The following is a 14,460-nucleotide window of genomic DNA, read 5'->3' as shown; positions in this document are numbered from 1 at the left end:
GCCCTGCATGGCCAGAGCCACCAGCCCGAGCTGCCCAAGACCCATGCAGCTGAGGCCAGCCGCTTGCCTGCCCACCAGTTGCCAGGGCCAGTCATTTGCCCAATCCCTGCGCTGCCAGGGCCAGCTGTCCACCCGCCAGTCTAAGTCCCATGCTGCTGGGGCCAGCCGCCCACGCACCTGCCCGAGCCCCACGTTGCTGGGGCCAGCCGCCAGCTTGAGCCGCCCGAACACCTCGCTGCTGTTGAGAGTCGCCCGTCGTGGCTCTGACCCTAGATCTATTATAATCTCAGCTCCCTGCTCTTGCTTTCAATCTGCCCAGCAATTAACACCGATGGACAAGAGGGCTGGGCCGATCCCATCCTGAGGTCTGTAAACACAGTTCTTTGCGCTCTATTGGAGCTGGGTAAACCCTGGCCTCGGCAGCAGCTCGCTTGACCCAAAAGGGACCCTAAATTTTGCCTATATTACTGAGGATTGCCCAGACTGCTCCAGGTCTCTCTGGCTGGCTCTGCAGGCGAGTGTGGAGGTGGGGCTGATCCGTCCCCCACGCCTCTCCCACTGCCGCGGGGGGAATTGCACGGTAGTCGGGCACGGAAGGAGCAGCCTCTGCATTGTCCCCCATCCTTGTGTCGAGTGAGTGGAGAGGGAAAAGGCTTCCTGTGCTCTCCAGAGCCGGGGACAGGCCGACCCACAGTGACAGGACTTAGCTCTTGGCCTTTTCAAAGCGCTCTGGGGAGGCGTATGGCAAATGCCAGTTCGTCCGAGTCGGAAACCGAAGCAAGGTCTCAGGACCTGCCCCCCAAACGCCTGGCACAAATCTCAGGGTGGAGAGAACACTGCAGCTCCTGGAGCTCAGAGACAGGGGATGGACCGGCAGTGTGCAGCACCCCCAGGAATGTAAGGGGTCCAGCAGAGAACAGCTGAGTTCTAGGCCCCGCGAGCGAGTCGCGGCCCCACCCAGCCCAGGGAAACAAGAGGGAGGCTCTGGGTTACCAGCGGCTGGGGCGTGCGGGGGACAGAGTAAGCAGCAGTGGCCTTGCAGTGGGATGGCAGCGTGAGCTCGCTCAGAGCAGCTGAGGAAGTTGCATGCAGCTGTGAGGTGCTCTTGCCTAAGCAATATGCCTGCGGGCCCTGCATTGTTCCCGGCAGGCCCAGCTCCCGCAGGTCCTGGGAGCTATTCTGGGGGCCTGGTATAAAGAGAGACATCTCCGCGGCCCTGAACCAGCACCAGTTCCAGGAGTCGGCCCCAAGCAGCCAAAACCCACTGAGATTAGAATACAATAGAATAGAACACTAGGACTGGAAGGGACCTCGAGAGGCCATCGAGTCCAGCCCCCTGCCCCAATGGCAGGACCAAGTACTGTCTAGACCATCCCTGATGGACTTCTATCTAACCTCTTCTTAAATATCTCCAGCGATGGAGATTCCACAACCTCCCTTGGCAATTTATTCCACTGTTTGACCACCCTGACAGTTAGGAACTTTTTCCTAATGCCCAACCTAAACCTCCCTTGCTGCAGTTTAAGCCCATTGCCTCTTGTTCTATCCTCAGAGGCCAAAAAGAACAAGTTTTCTCCCTCCTCCTTGTGACACCCTTTTAGATGCTTGAAAAATCGCTGTCATGTTCCCCCTCAATCTTCTCTTTTCCAAACTAAACAAGCCCAATTCTTTCAGCCTTTCTTCATGGGTCACATTCTCTAGACCTTTAATCATTCTTGTTGCTCTTCTCTGGACCCTCTCTAATTTCTCCACATTTTTCTTGAACTGCAGTGCCCAGAACTGGACACAATAGTCCAGCTGAGGCCTAACCCGCGCGGAGCAGAGCGGAAGAATGACTTCTCGTGTCTTGCTCACAACACACCTGTTAATGCATCCCAGAATCATGTTTGATTTTTTTGCAACAGCATCACACTGTTGACTCATATTTAGCTTGAGGTCCACTATAACCCCTAGATCCCTTTCTGCTGTACTCCTTCCTAGAGAGTCTCTCCCCATTCTGTAGGGGATGCATAAAAAAGTCCTTTCCCTTTTTGTACTGTTCCCTCCTGTGGCCAGGCAGTGATGCCGGTGGTGGGCAGGACCAATGTGCCCTCTATTTTTTCCCATCCGTGTGTGGAATGAATTTTCTAATGCGCACTGAGACACCTGTGGATGTGCCCCACCAATAGACACACAGGTGCGTGCTCTGCTAATCAGCAGAATTTCTGCTGGGTGGCTGCCCAAGCGCTCAGCTTACTGAGAGCAGTGGGCAGGACAGAATTCCCTCCAGCCCCTGCTTACCATTTGCCAGCAAGGCTGCACGGCTCTGCAGTTTCCTTGAGGGGCACAATGGGCTCAGGTCGTCAGCTGGGTGATTAGAGGTTAGCAGCAAAATGGAAGCCGCCTGCGTGCTGGTGCCGGTCCTTGCTTGCCTCCCTGGAAGAGCTAGCAGGCTGGCGCAGGGGCGGAGGCCTGGGGGTGAGGAAGGGCAGGTAGACAGGGTGGGAAAGGCATGTGTGAGCCACATGTTTAGCACTGTAATTACGCTGAAGTTCTATATTCAGGGCTTGGTCCATTCCTGCACCTTCCGCCAGAGGCGCTGCCCCTTCTAGGCACGCGGAGGAGCTGCCACTGGCACCTGGACCAGCAATTCTGTCAGCCTTCCTAGTCCCACTGAACAGTTTGCCTGCAGCCGATACTTACTGCGCCCTTCTCTAGTTTGTGTAGGAAGCAGAGAAGGCAGTCGCATTTCCTCTTTCTCACAGCACAGGAACAAGGGGATACCAAATGAAATCCCCATCCAGCAGCTGTGTTTTAAACAAACCAAAGGAGCTAGTTCTTCCTGAAAAGATGGGGAAATTGTCCTTGTCATGCGCGAGGTCGATATCTTTGTTGAGGCCGAGGTAATCTGGTGTTCAAATCTCTTGGTTTTAAAATGCGCACCACGAAGTGCTGAATACTGCATCTGGCTCAACTGAAATGCCCACTTATGTCCACTCAGATTCCTAATGTCTGATTTGAGTCTGTTCATTCTTTGGGGAAGGGATTGTCCACTTGGAAGCACCTGATAAATCAGACTGTTAGCCTTTAAGGTGCTACAGGACTGCTTGTCTGTTTTGTGAAGATACAGACTAGCCCAGCTCCCTCTCTGAGTGGGTCCCTACCCTCTGTTTGTCAGATGCTGGGAACGGGTGACCAAGATGTATCACTTGATGATTCCCTGACCTGTTCACTGCCTGCGAAGCCACCTGGCATGTGCCAGAGTCATAAGAGGGGATATTGGTCTCCATGGAAGTACGGTTGTGCCTATGTTCTTAGGGTACCTATGTTGGGATTATCCATTAGGCAGTGCTGTATGCGTGTAGAGCAGCTGACAATACAATCAGCCCAACGCTAAAACCCTGCTGCAGAGCGACCGGCATCCAACCAGACCAGCAGGTGTAAGACAGCCTCAGACAACCCTCCGAGCAACAGAGAGAACTGAGACCCAAGCTGGCAGATGAGGTCAGCGGTGTTACAGGAGATGGTGAACCCCGTGGATTGCGGGGGGCAGGTTTCTTTGCCCTATAAATGGTTGTCCATTGGCACATGTGGCCTTGTTCACAAGCATCAGGTGGTGGCCTCTGGATGTGAAATGACTCCAGACTCATTGGGCCAATGGGCAGCTCCTAGGTTTTTATGCCACGCCATGTTAGGTGGGGCGCGATCTGCAGCAGCGTATTTGTGTCCGAATGGGACTCCGTTAGCTCTGTCCCCCGTGCAGACAGCTGAGATTTGCCTGAGATGATTCCTAGGACTCTGTATTTTTGAAGCTTTGAAGCTTGCTCTGTCCCCGTCTCACCACATAAGCCCTCACCCGTTGCTGTCCTTGCGTCAACCCTGCAGGATTTGGGACTGATGTTACGAGTGTTACTGAAGGTAACTGAGTGGCCAGAGTAGAACTAGTTCTGCCCGTGTAAACTGCTGCAACCTAATTGTAACAAATACCATTGGTGTTTGAGAACAGAGCGGTGGCACCTATTTCCTGCAGCACCCAGGGCTGAACTCAAAGCAGTGTCTTGGAAGGGCCGCAAGGACAGAGTTTTATTACCCTTTTTACTGGCTGCAGAATGCCAGGAGAGCCTAAAAATAAGAGCCGAGTGTATGAAAAAAGAAAACATGATAAAAAAGAACTTTTATGATCTGAGAAACAGCCCCAGTCTCTCACCTGGTCAGCCCAGGGCAGTGCAGAAGCAGAGGCATAAATTGCTTCTTCCCCCCCCCCCCCGCCCCAAACTCCCAGTAATTAATATGATGGAAATGGAAGCAAGAAGAGAGGATTTTGCCTCAATTAAATAGTTGTTTTTAATTGAGCCAAATGCTCAGCTCTGTAAATAACCCAGAAGTTCTCTACTCAGGATTTGGTCCAACAGATGTTTCCTTTTGAACATGCAAAGTGATCTACAGTTCCGCAATCAATCACATCAGCAAGGCTATACTATGTACAGGATGAACCTCTCTAGTCCGGCACCCTTGTCCTGGACCGGTGCCAACCCAGAGAATTTGCTGGACCACAGGAGGTCAGTATTGTCTAGATGCATCACCAACACTTCCACTGCTCACTGGGCTCTAAGAAGACATTTGGGTTAAATTTGAGCTAAATAACAGCACCGAACACTGAGAGCCGGGACTGGTGGCTGGAACAAACATTTTGGGACCACTGGAAACTTATGATAAGTGGACATCCAGGTACCTAACATGCCGGACCAGGAATGTTGCCCAACCAGAAAGTGCGGCACTGGAGAGGTTCAGCCTGTCGATGAGGGCTGTTCGAAAGGATTTATGATTCATAAGGCAAATGGAGTCCTTGGCCCCCAGGCTTGGAACATGTTGTAAAGTATGGAGTAAATCAGAGAACAAAGAGCAGCTGCTTGGGCTTGCCAGGATGGGGGAAGCGGTAGCCCTCCAAGAAGCGTGGTTCAGAGATTAGTCTGCTGGCCTAGTTGACTGTGTGGCATTTGGCAAATCACTTCAGTGCCGTGCCTCTGTTTCTCCAGGTCAGAGGTTCGCAACCTTTCAAAGCACCTGTTTAGACTGCTCTGCATGAGCAATGTGGTACCCTGCAAGTGTGAGCTTTCCGATCGTAATCCACTTGTGGAGGAACCTGCCCTCTGACTTTTGAAAGGCTTGAAGCTCTTCAGCTCCCTTCAAGAGGGTCCTGAGCTGTCAAGTTAGGATCCAGGCTGGGTCTCTCTGAAGTGCAAGGGACGCTCTAATCCTAAGGCTTGGTTCTGGCCCAGTTCGGTGCAGTATTTATTTTTCGCGTCTCTGTCGGTACAGTGTTGGGCACTGTCTGAAAGGAGAAGTCCGTTTTCCTCTGGTAGCCATGATTAAGCTATTTTCAGCCTAACTTGAACTCCCCCCGTCCTCAGAGAGAGCGCGGGGGGTAACAGTCTGTAGCAGCCTGCCACCACTCTGAGAGCAACATGGCCACCCTCAGCGCGCACAGGCTGAGGGAGAAAATGCCATGCCTGGAAAGCGCTGCCGCCCGACAGGTGCATGTACCAGCTCTGGCACACGATCACAGCACCGCTTGTTCCCAGGCCCCGGCTCTCCGTCGTCTAGGGAGTGTTGTCGGCTGCTCCGGTTGCTGCTACCCTTTCCCAGAGCTCTGCAGCACGAAGGCTTTGTCTGAAACCTCTCCTGGGGGGCATCTCTCTTGCCCTCCTTGTGGCCACCTCCCACCCGTTGGTCCAGCCACCCCAGCAGTTGTTTCAACATGCGCTGCTCTCAGAACCCACCCCTCTATCTAGGGGGTATCTTCCCCAGTGCTGCCTGTATGGCAACCAGAGGAGACCCCTGAGCTGGTATCTAGGCAAAGCATCGCAATGCGGGAGGGGCTGGGAGCAGCGTTCCCTGTACACCGAACGCTTGGGCAGCCGCCCAGGAGAGATTCACGTGCCACCCAGCTGGTTAGCAGAGTGCCCGCAGATGGCAGCCTGTGTTTCTGCCGGTGGTGCACAGAAAATTTTATTCAGTGCATGGATGGCAGAATTAGAGGGAATGTTGGCTGGGAGAGGTGGTCCCGCTCTTGTGTTTTGGCCTTTACGCCTTCCTTCGAGTAAGTCTGTAGGCTTCAGGCTACGTCTACACGTGCACACTACATTGAAGTAGCTTATTTTGATGAATAGCGTCTACATGTCCTCCAGGGCTGGCAACGTTGATGTTCAACTTCGACGTTGGGCAGCACCACATCGAAATAGGCGCTGCGAGGGAACGTCTACACGCCACAGTAGCACACATCGAAATAAGGGTGCCAGGCACAGCTGCAGACAGGGTGACAGGGCGGACTCAACAGCAAGCCGCTCCCTTAAAGGGCAACTCCCAGACACAGTTGCACTAAACAACACAAGATCCACAGAGCCGACAACTGGTTGCAGACCCTGTGCATGCAGCATGGATCCCCAGCTGCTGCAGCAGCAGCCAGAAGCCCTGGGCTAAGGGCTGCTGCCCATGGTGACCATAGAGCCCCGCAGGGGCTGGAGAGAGAGCATCTCTCAACCCCTCAGCTGATGGCCGCCATGGAGGACCCCGCTATTTCGATGTTGCAGGACGCGGATCGTCTACACGTGCCCTACTTCGACGTTCAACTTCGAAGTAGGGCGCTATTCCCATCCCCTCATGGGGTTAGCGGCTTCGATGTCTCGCCGCCTAACGTCGATTTCAACTTCGAAATAGCGCCCAACACGTGTAGCCGTGACGGGCTCTATTTCGAAGTTGGTGTCGCTACTCCGAAGTAGCCGGCATGTGTAGACGCGGCCTCAGTGGCAGGGGCCCGAAGGGTTACAATGCACAGAGATGACACAAGCATGGGATGCTGGGATATTCCAGGGTGAATCAGTTCCAGGCCAAAGATCTCAGAGCCCCTTTGGCAATGACGGCTGCAGCTAGGTGATCGACAGGCCATCGGTGCAATTTGGCCCCAGCAGCCAAACCTCCCATCCAAGTTGTGCGTGTGTGTTGCAGACACCTGGGCCGCTGAGCTGCCAGAGCACATGCTGGTACCTGTATTATTCACCTTCCTGCCTTTGATGGGGTGGACCAACCCCATCCTGGGCCTTGCAAGGGCTAACCCTGGCTGCTTGGCTGAGACGGCCCAGCCCTCAGGACTTTGCTGGGCGTGCTCCAGCTGGAGGCCAGCTATATAAGCCTGTGGAGCACTCAATCAGGGCTGTCTGCTGCTGGGGAAGGAGGTGCCGTCAGAGGTCCAGAGGAAGAGCTGCGGACGGGCTGCACCAGGGGAGCCAGTCTGCAAGAAATGGGCAGAAAAGCTCCCAGTCCAGAGGACAGCAGCAGTGAGTGAGTTACCCTCCCCGAGAGCTTGGCGTATTTGGGGCAGATTCCCTGCTGAGCCAGAGGTGCTCACTGTGCCCTGGGCTGGGACCTGGTGAGAGGGAGGGTCTGGGCCCCCCTACACCATCCTCCGTTCTCGCTGACTCCGGCTCATAGGCCATGCTACCTTGCCTGAAGGGGCGTTGGTATTGACTCTGTGACTGCGGCCAGTAGGTCCCACTGCCCTGAAGGCAGGGAGTGATATTGCTGGCTCTGGCCACTAGGCTCTGCTGCCCTGAGGGGGAAGGAGTGGCGTTACGGATGCTGGCTGCTCGGCTCCTCTGTCTGGGGGGAAAGGACTGGTTTTACTGACTGTGGCTTCTCAGCCAGGCAGCCTCACAGAGGTGAGGTGGGGTTATGGGCCTTGGGCCCCGGAGCCAATATGCACATGGGGTGGAATGTTTCAGAGGCCTCATGCTTCCCCCGAGGAGCGCGGGCATGCGGCCAGGTCGAAGTTACCCGGGAGTTTATACGCTCATTCCCCTCGTTGAGTGCTGGACCCGTCTGCGGCCACGGAGCGGTACCTGTGGCGTATTCAGCAGCGTCACGGTGCAGGGCAGAGCCGAACGCGCCTGTGATCCAGCCTGTCTTTGCGGGTGAACAGCCGGGCCTTTTCCTCGCAGCTGGCAAGCTCCAGCCCGAGGGGACTGGGTGCCCATATACAAAAAACAATGCACCCCACCTCTTTCCAGCCGGCAGCCAGGCACGCTGATAGGCTGGGGATGCACTCAGCGGCTGCTGGATGGAGCTGCACTCAGGGAGGCTGAGGGTGACCGGTTCTCCCTTGGCTCGCAAGCGTTCCAGGGCCAGGAGCACGTGGAGATTTAAAGCATCTCAAAGCAGCGTCAGGCCTTGATAAATAGAGCAAGTCCTGCTCTCATGTCTCTCGTAACTCAGCTCTGCTGGCAGTGGGGACCGGGGCAGGGGCGGGATGAGCTTTCCGAGGCCGCCCCTTCCGTTTATTGCTGAGGTTCTGCGAGCTCAGGACTGAGCACCTTACCACCAGAGCAATCTAGTTGGGGGCTGGAATCAGCGAGGGGGCCAAGAAAGGGTGTGTCTCCAGCTGTTGCGTGGGCTGGCTGAGCCGAGACCTGGAGCTGTCAGTCTGCGGAGCCCAGGACAAGAGGGGGAGCAGCTCCGGCAGAAGGAACACAGCTGGCCAGAGGCCCAGCAGTGCAGGGAGAGCTGTGAAGTGGCCCTGGGAGGACACCCACGGTGATGAGAGAGAGAGAGAGAAAATGCAGGGGGCTTCCTTCTCTGGCCACGCAGTGACAGAGGCACCTGCAGGTACGGCTCCAGCCCCCTTGACTGGCATGCGCCTTTGAGCTGGAGGAGGCTCGCTGGGGTGGAGTGGGCCAGCTTGGTGGGGTCGCTGGGTGGGAGTGGCAGTCGGGGCTCTCTGCTGACTTGCTGGGTGAGTTGGGGCCCATCCCGGGGCCTCCGTTTGCCCATCCGTAAGGAAGGACCTGTGAGACTCCCCCGCTGCTTTGTAAAGCGTTCGGAGCGCAGCGCAGCTGTTATTCATTTGGCTGGCCCCACATGCTCCATCATCCGCTCTCTGCCCCAGGCCTTGCTGCTGGCGGCTGGGGTGCAATGGGTTTGGAGACCAGGCTCCCCAGCTTCAACAGAGTGAACGTAAGAGACGAGGGCACCCTAAAATCTCCACTCACCGCTGTGTGTTGGAGCCAGATTCTTTCCCGCCGCGCTCTGTTATTTCATCAGCCAGCTCTTCCTCCGTCCCGGCCCCTCTTCCGTAGGACCATGCTCTCCGATCTGCTCTTCCGTAGGCTCTTGCTCTCTGCTCCTTGGCCCTGTGATTTCCTGCTGCTCCCTGTAACCGCTTTGCGACACTCAGAGGTAGTGGTGTCCCCTGACACCTCTCAGCCCCGGGGGGTCATAACCCCCTGGTTGAGAGCTCATGGCCTAACTAATAGGCTTAGCCCCTGATCCGGCAGTCGGTTCTCCACGAGCTGATCCAACTGATGGATCAGAGCCTTTGATACGATGATGGTGGAGGTGAAAGGAAGGAGGTTCGGGCAGGTAGTTAAGCTCCACTGGTTCTGCCAGCCTTGGTGAGCCAGAGGTTAAATAACCTGCAACCCTCAGAGTTCAGGTTTGCCACCCCACGTCGATACATCCAACATTGTTCCAGAAACAACTTTCGCCTCCGTCTCCCAGCCGGGCTCCGCAGCGCCAGTGCTCTCGAGTCATTCGGAAGTGACGCGGGGGGAGGTCTGCTCCTGTTACCTGTGCGGCCGTTGGCCACTCCTCAGCACGATGCACAGGGCCTGAGTGAAGGAAGGTGTGAACAGCCGCCTGCTCCGGTGAAAGGTGTGATCTTGGGGGCATTTTCTCTCCCAGCCCTGCCCTCCATCGTCTCTCATCCCCTGACCTTACAGAGCATGGGGAGCTGCTTCTGAGCATCTCTGGTGCTCTTAAAAGACCAAAGGTCACTTCTTAAACGGGAGAACTTCTATTTGGTGCTTTTATTCGTTCCCTGGAGCGAATCCCCTTGTGCAGGGTACGAATCTCCTCTGTAAGGTCATCCAGGTCTCGTTTTCATACTCTGTATCAGCTGTTACTGCCAGGGCGAGGGATCGAAATGTACCTCACTGATGGGCAAAGCAGCTGCCTTTTTAAAAAGCTTTCCCTCACTTCTGTACTTCCTCCAGCCGGGTAATGGGAAGGGCAATACCCAGTGCCTGCCGGCTGCGGCTGCCGGGCCTGGTGAATCGGGATGTGTGGTTTGGGAGGCAGGGGGTGGGTGTAGGCTTGGCCCCGGGGACAGCCCAGCTGCCCTTGTTTGAGAGGCATTGATGGGTTTGGCCATGTTCCTACCAGTCCCTCTGAGCTCCCCTAGTGCAGGATTTCAAGGCAGACCCTTTGCTCAGCCCTATTACGGCTGTCAGGCTGGCATTGGTTCTGTCTCCACCAGCGTTCCCTGTACACTGAGCGCTTGGGCAACCGCCCAGGGCGATTCAGGGGCAGCCCAGCTGATTACCAGAGCGCTCACAGCCGGCAGCCTGTGTTTCTATCGGTGGTGCACTTCTGCACATGTCTTGGGGCACATAACAAAATTTATTCTGCCCAGGGGTGGAAATAAATAGTGGGAATATTGCTTTGAACCCCACTCCTGAACCTCAATAGGAGAAGTGCAGACCTCCAGTACCCAAATATGCAAGAGGTGCGGGGGGGACCCCAGGGGCTGCAGGTGGGACCCCAGTAAGCCACAGGCTGCTGCGTCCCGCTGAGGTGAAGGATGGCCACTCAAGCATCCCACTCACCAGTCGTGGGTGCCCATCATTGCTTCAGGGGACAAACATGGTCTCGGGGCACAACAGCTCTGCTCTTAGGCCAAGGGTAATTTTCGGACCTGGAATTCGTGTGGCGTTCTGGCCCTGGTAACTGAGGTGTTTCCATATCTGGTGGCCCCACCGCACAGATGCTGCTCTGATAGCCGAGTTTTATAGCCTGGCTCCACTGCTAGGATTCCAGACATTCCCTCTGTAGGGCCCTGATGGTGAGGACACAAATCAGCCATGTGAAGACATGGCCTGGCCTTATCTCTGCTCTGGAAAGGAATGATCTTAGGAAGCAAACAGAGCGGTGTGTGCCCTGGGTCAGGGAAGATAAACAGGCCTTCTGTGAGAGCCCAGCGTGAAAGGACTGCAGGAGAATGTGCCACAGGAGAATGATGTGGCCGACTGCTCAGACGCGCTGCTTTGGAGACCCAGCGTTAGGTTCCACCATTAAGCTGGGGGCTCAGGGTGGAGGAACCAGCTCCTGTAGAACAGAGACTGCCCCCCAAACAAACCTGTCTGAAGGTGGTTACAAATCAGGTTAGGCTTCTCCCAGGATGTTTTTTTCCCTCAGAGACGGTCCCAGAATAAACTTCCCCAGCTCTAAACACCCTAGAACTTTGTGGAGCACGGCCTCCAGAACCTGGAGGGCTTTCGGAGGGTTTGTCCCTCACTCCGTTTGCTCTGCAGCCCTGACCCCAAAGTGGTGTTAGAGAGTCCATAGGGGTCCATCTCCTGCACCCCCCCGTCTTAACTCCCCACGCAGCTTCCTGTTTGCCGGCAGCCTTTGCTCACCTCCCCTTGCAGGCTTGGCATTAAGAGAGACGGCAGTGGGAAGGAAAGACAGTTCTCGGGTGGGAAGAGGGTCCGCTGGGAGGTGTGGGGGGATTGACTCTCTCCTTGCAGAGAGTAGCGAGAACACCCTGGGGGAAGGATGCAGGTCATTCGCCAAAGGGCAGAGGATAGGTTACCGGGGCAGCCAGTCTTTGATTGATGGCTTTGCTCTTGGGAGTTCGGCATCAAAGGGGCCCGGCTTGGCAGGATGCAAGGCTCAGCTGTAGTGGTTTTCTCCAGCTAGAACACCAATATCTTTGATCCGGGCCCCGTTGATCACCCTAGAGCTGCTGTATCTGCTGATGGGGCGCAACAGTTGGGGTGGAGGAGTCTCAGAACACACTGGACCTGAACAATGGTCCGTCTAACCTACTGTCTGGTCTTCTCATGTTAATCAGTGCCAGGTGCTTCATAGGGGAGTAGCAGCATCTCAGAAGAGATCAACCTGTCTGGCTGCGCCCCCCTTTGCTGTAGTTGATGATACCCTCCCTGCGGAGGGAGTGTGAGTGCCCCTGTGTTTGTATCGCTACGGCTCAGGAAGAGACGAGAGTGGGGGGCCCAGAGAGGGCCCCGACGGGTGTGATATACGAGGCTGCACTTTACGGCGAGATGAAAGAGGTAGAGAGAGGAAAATAAAGGGGAGGTTCTGGCGCTGTGTGTTGGGACAACATCTAATGCAACTCAGAGAGGCCTGTCTTTCATTCCTTCCACCTGTGGCCTCCTGGCTACCCCCTGATTGCAGGGCAGACAGCTGCCTGGGGAAGCCCGGCTTCCCATTCACTTCAGCCTTCAGGAGCGGAGGGGTGTCTATGGAAAGGTCAAAAATGCAGTTTCAAGGGGTCAGCTCATATCACTGAGATCCACAGCTGGAAAACCCATGGCAAAATATGACCCAATAGAAGCAGTTCTTTGCCTGGCTATGGCTCCTCCCCACCGTGGCTCTTGGGTTCTTTGCCAGTGACCCCACCCAGCTTGCACTCTGCTGAGAAGCAAGTCCACGTTATTAACTCAGCTCGGCAATGAGGAAATTGAAGGCAAGCGGCTGATGCAGTGTCTCACACCGAGATAACCAGAACGCCAAGAACAGATGCTGTTGTGACTCCTTCAGTTCTTCCCTTCTTCCTTCTCTGCAAAGCAGAGCTCGGTGTGAACATCCCCTCCAAGGAGTACCAGCTGGGAGGTCTTGCCTGGACTCCAGTATTGCGCTGCTCTCAACTGCTGTGGGTATCACCGGTGTGTCTTACCCATCACTCCCTACAGCAGATCTGGGAAGGACCTGGAACTGCTGCTTGGCTGCTCTTGATCGAGTGCCATTCCTGAAAGCCCTACTCTCTGGAAAGACATCCCAGCCTGTTGCATTGCTGGCCCTGTGAATTCTGGGGTATTTTGGAGGCCTCCGCGGTAGGATGGAAGTATCCGAGTTTCGGCCTTTCTTTGCCACCAGGAATCCACTCATTCCCTTCAGCACGTGGAGCATGTATGGTGCGGATCAGTAATTCCTGATGCAGTTCATTCTTGTGCTGACCGTGGTGGCAAGTCATTGCAAATGCGGACAGAGCTAGGAAACAAGGCCCAAGGGGGAGGTGGGGAAAGGCTGGAGGACTCAGACTTCAGAATTAAGGCTCGGCTCTGGAAAATTCCTCCAACAGCTGTGGAGCTGCTCTACCCGTCTGCATGCCAGGTCCCACGGTGGCCGCCTGCTTCCATCGCCACGCCAGCGGTAGCATCGTATGGCACCAAGCCATGAGGTGAAGAAGCAGCCATCCCATAATACTAGCAGCTGGCCATCCCCACCAGGGTCCAGGAAACGTGCAGCTCAAAGGCCAACGAACTTTAGGGGAGACCTCTGTGGTCCTTGAGCCTTGAGCTCTGCACAAGGAGGTGAATTGTAAGCAGCCCTGACTGAGGCAAGTTCTCACTGAGGTCAAATGGGAGCTCAGCTGTCCTCAGGTGTGGCCCTGCATAAGACCAACGCACTCAGGATTTGACCCCAGAACAATACAACTGTATCGATTTCCTGGTAGAGTTATACTAGAGCAGAGTAAAATAAGACCATCGTCTCCCCCGCCTCCAACCCAACTTTCATTTCATGTTCTTCCTCCACCCCACCCTCGCCCACGCGCTATTTCCATCCGTCGGTGTCTCTGCACGTCCAAGTGCTACCGGAGCAGGAGCAGAAGTGCTGAGAACTCGGGAAGTGCTTCCTCCTCTGCAGGATTTTCTGGACATACTGGGAAATATTAGAGACATCACAAAGTTCGGCCTGGAGAGCTGCTTGCTCAGGACCTGACCCAGGGAGATACTTAAGCCCATTGTAACAGGGCAGCCCTCCTCCTTTAAGGGCCAGGAGGCCTTGAGTCAGTCTCTCATGTCCAAGTGGCTTCAACTGTGCCATAATGAACTGCCTTATGGTCTGAGGGAGCGGCATTATCGGGTTAGAGATTGGCCTGTTGGAATACGCCCTGGAAACTGATCAGGAGAAGGGGTCTCCAGGCAGAAAGCTCCAGGAAGCCATGCTCAGGACAAGGGAGAACTTCACTAAGCCTGGGATTACAGGTGGAGAGCAGAGAACTTCAGTAGCGGGTAGCCAGTGTTTTCTGGAAGCTGTACACCTGTGTGGCCACTCAGGAGAGAATCAAATGCCATCCAGCGGGTTAGCAGAGCGCCCATGGCTAGCTTTTGCTCCTGCCGGTGGTGCACATTTGCTCACACCTCAGTGTGAATCAAATTTATTCCACGCCCAGATGGAAAAATCTGCACGCGGATGGAAAAGATTAGCAGCCCTTCGGCGGTCACCCATGAGCTGCATAGAACTGATGCCAGAAGGTGGGCTGATGAGCAGCCCATGAGAGACAGAGAGTCATTGTTTGTTTGGCCTTTTATTTAGATGCGTGTTATGCTGGCAAGGGGGCTGGCAGAAGGACCAGACCCCAGGAGTTTCCGGTGATACAGAACCAGCATGGCTGGCAATAAGGGA

The 14,460-nt window shown here is 55.3% G+C and overlaps 1 protein-coding gene across 3 annotated transcripts in view; it reads left to right on the top strand.

The window, feature by feature from the left end:
• CMKLR1 (chemerin chemokine-like receptor 1) overlaps positions 1 to 14,460 on the top strand; it is a 47,589-nt gene that overhangs the window by 13,482 nt on the left and 19,647 nt on the right. For 2 of the 3 annotated variants that reach the window (XM_075012979.1, XM_075012977.1), the window contains exon 1: positions 8,441 to 8,637. The exons of the other annotated variant lie outside the window; for it this stretch is intronic. The gene's annotated coding sequence lies outside the window, so the exon portion shown is untranslated. Of the gene's footprint in view, positions 1 to 8,440; positions 8,638 to 14,460 lie in introns of those variants that run through there. 3 annotated transcript variants of the gene reach the window in all.

Source organism: Carettochelys insculpta, chromosome 18 (genome assembly GCF_033958435.1).
Source record: "Carettochelys insculpta isolate YL-2023 chromosome 18, ASM3395843v1, whole genome shotgun sequence".
Taxonomy (NCBI): Eukaryota; Metazoa; Chordata; order Testudines; family Carettochelyidae; genus Carettochelys; species Carettochelys insculpta.
The sequence above is the reverse complement of the archived record's forward strand: the minus strand, read 5'-3'. Positions and strand labels throughout refer to the sequence as shown.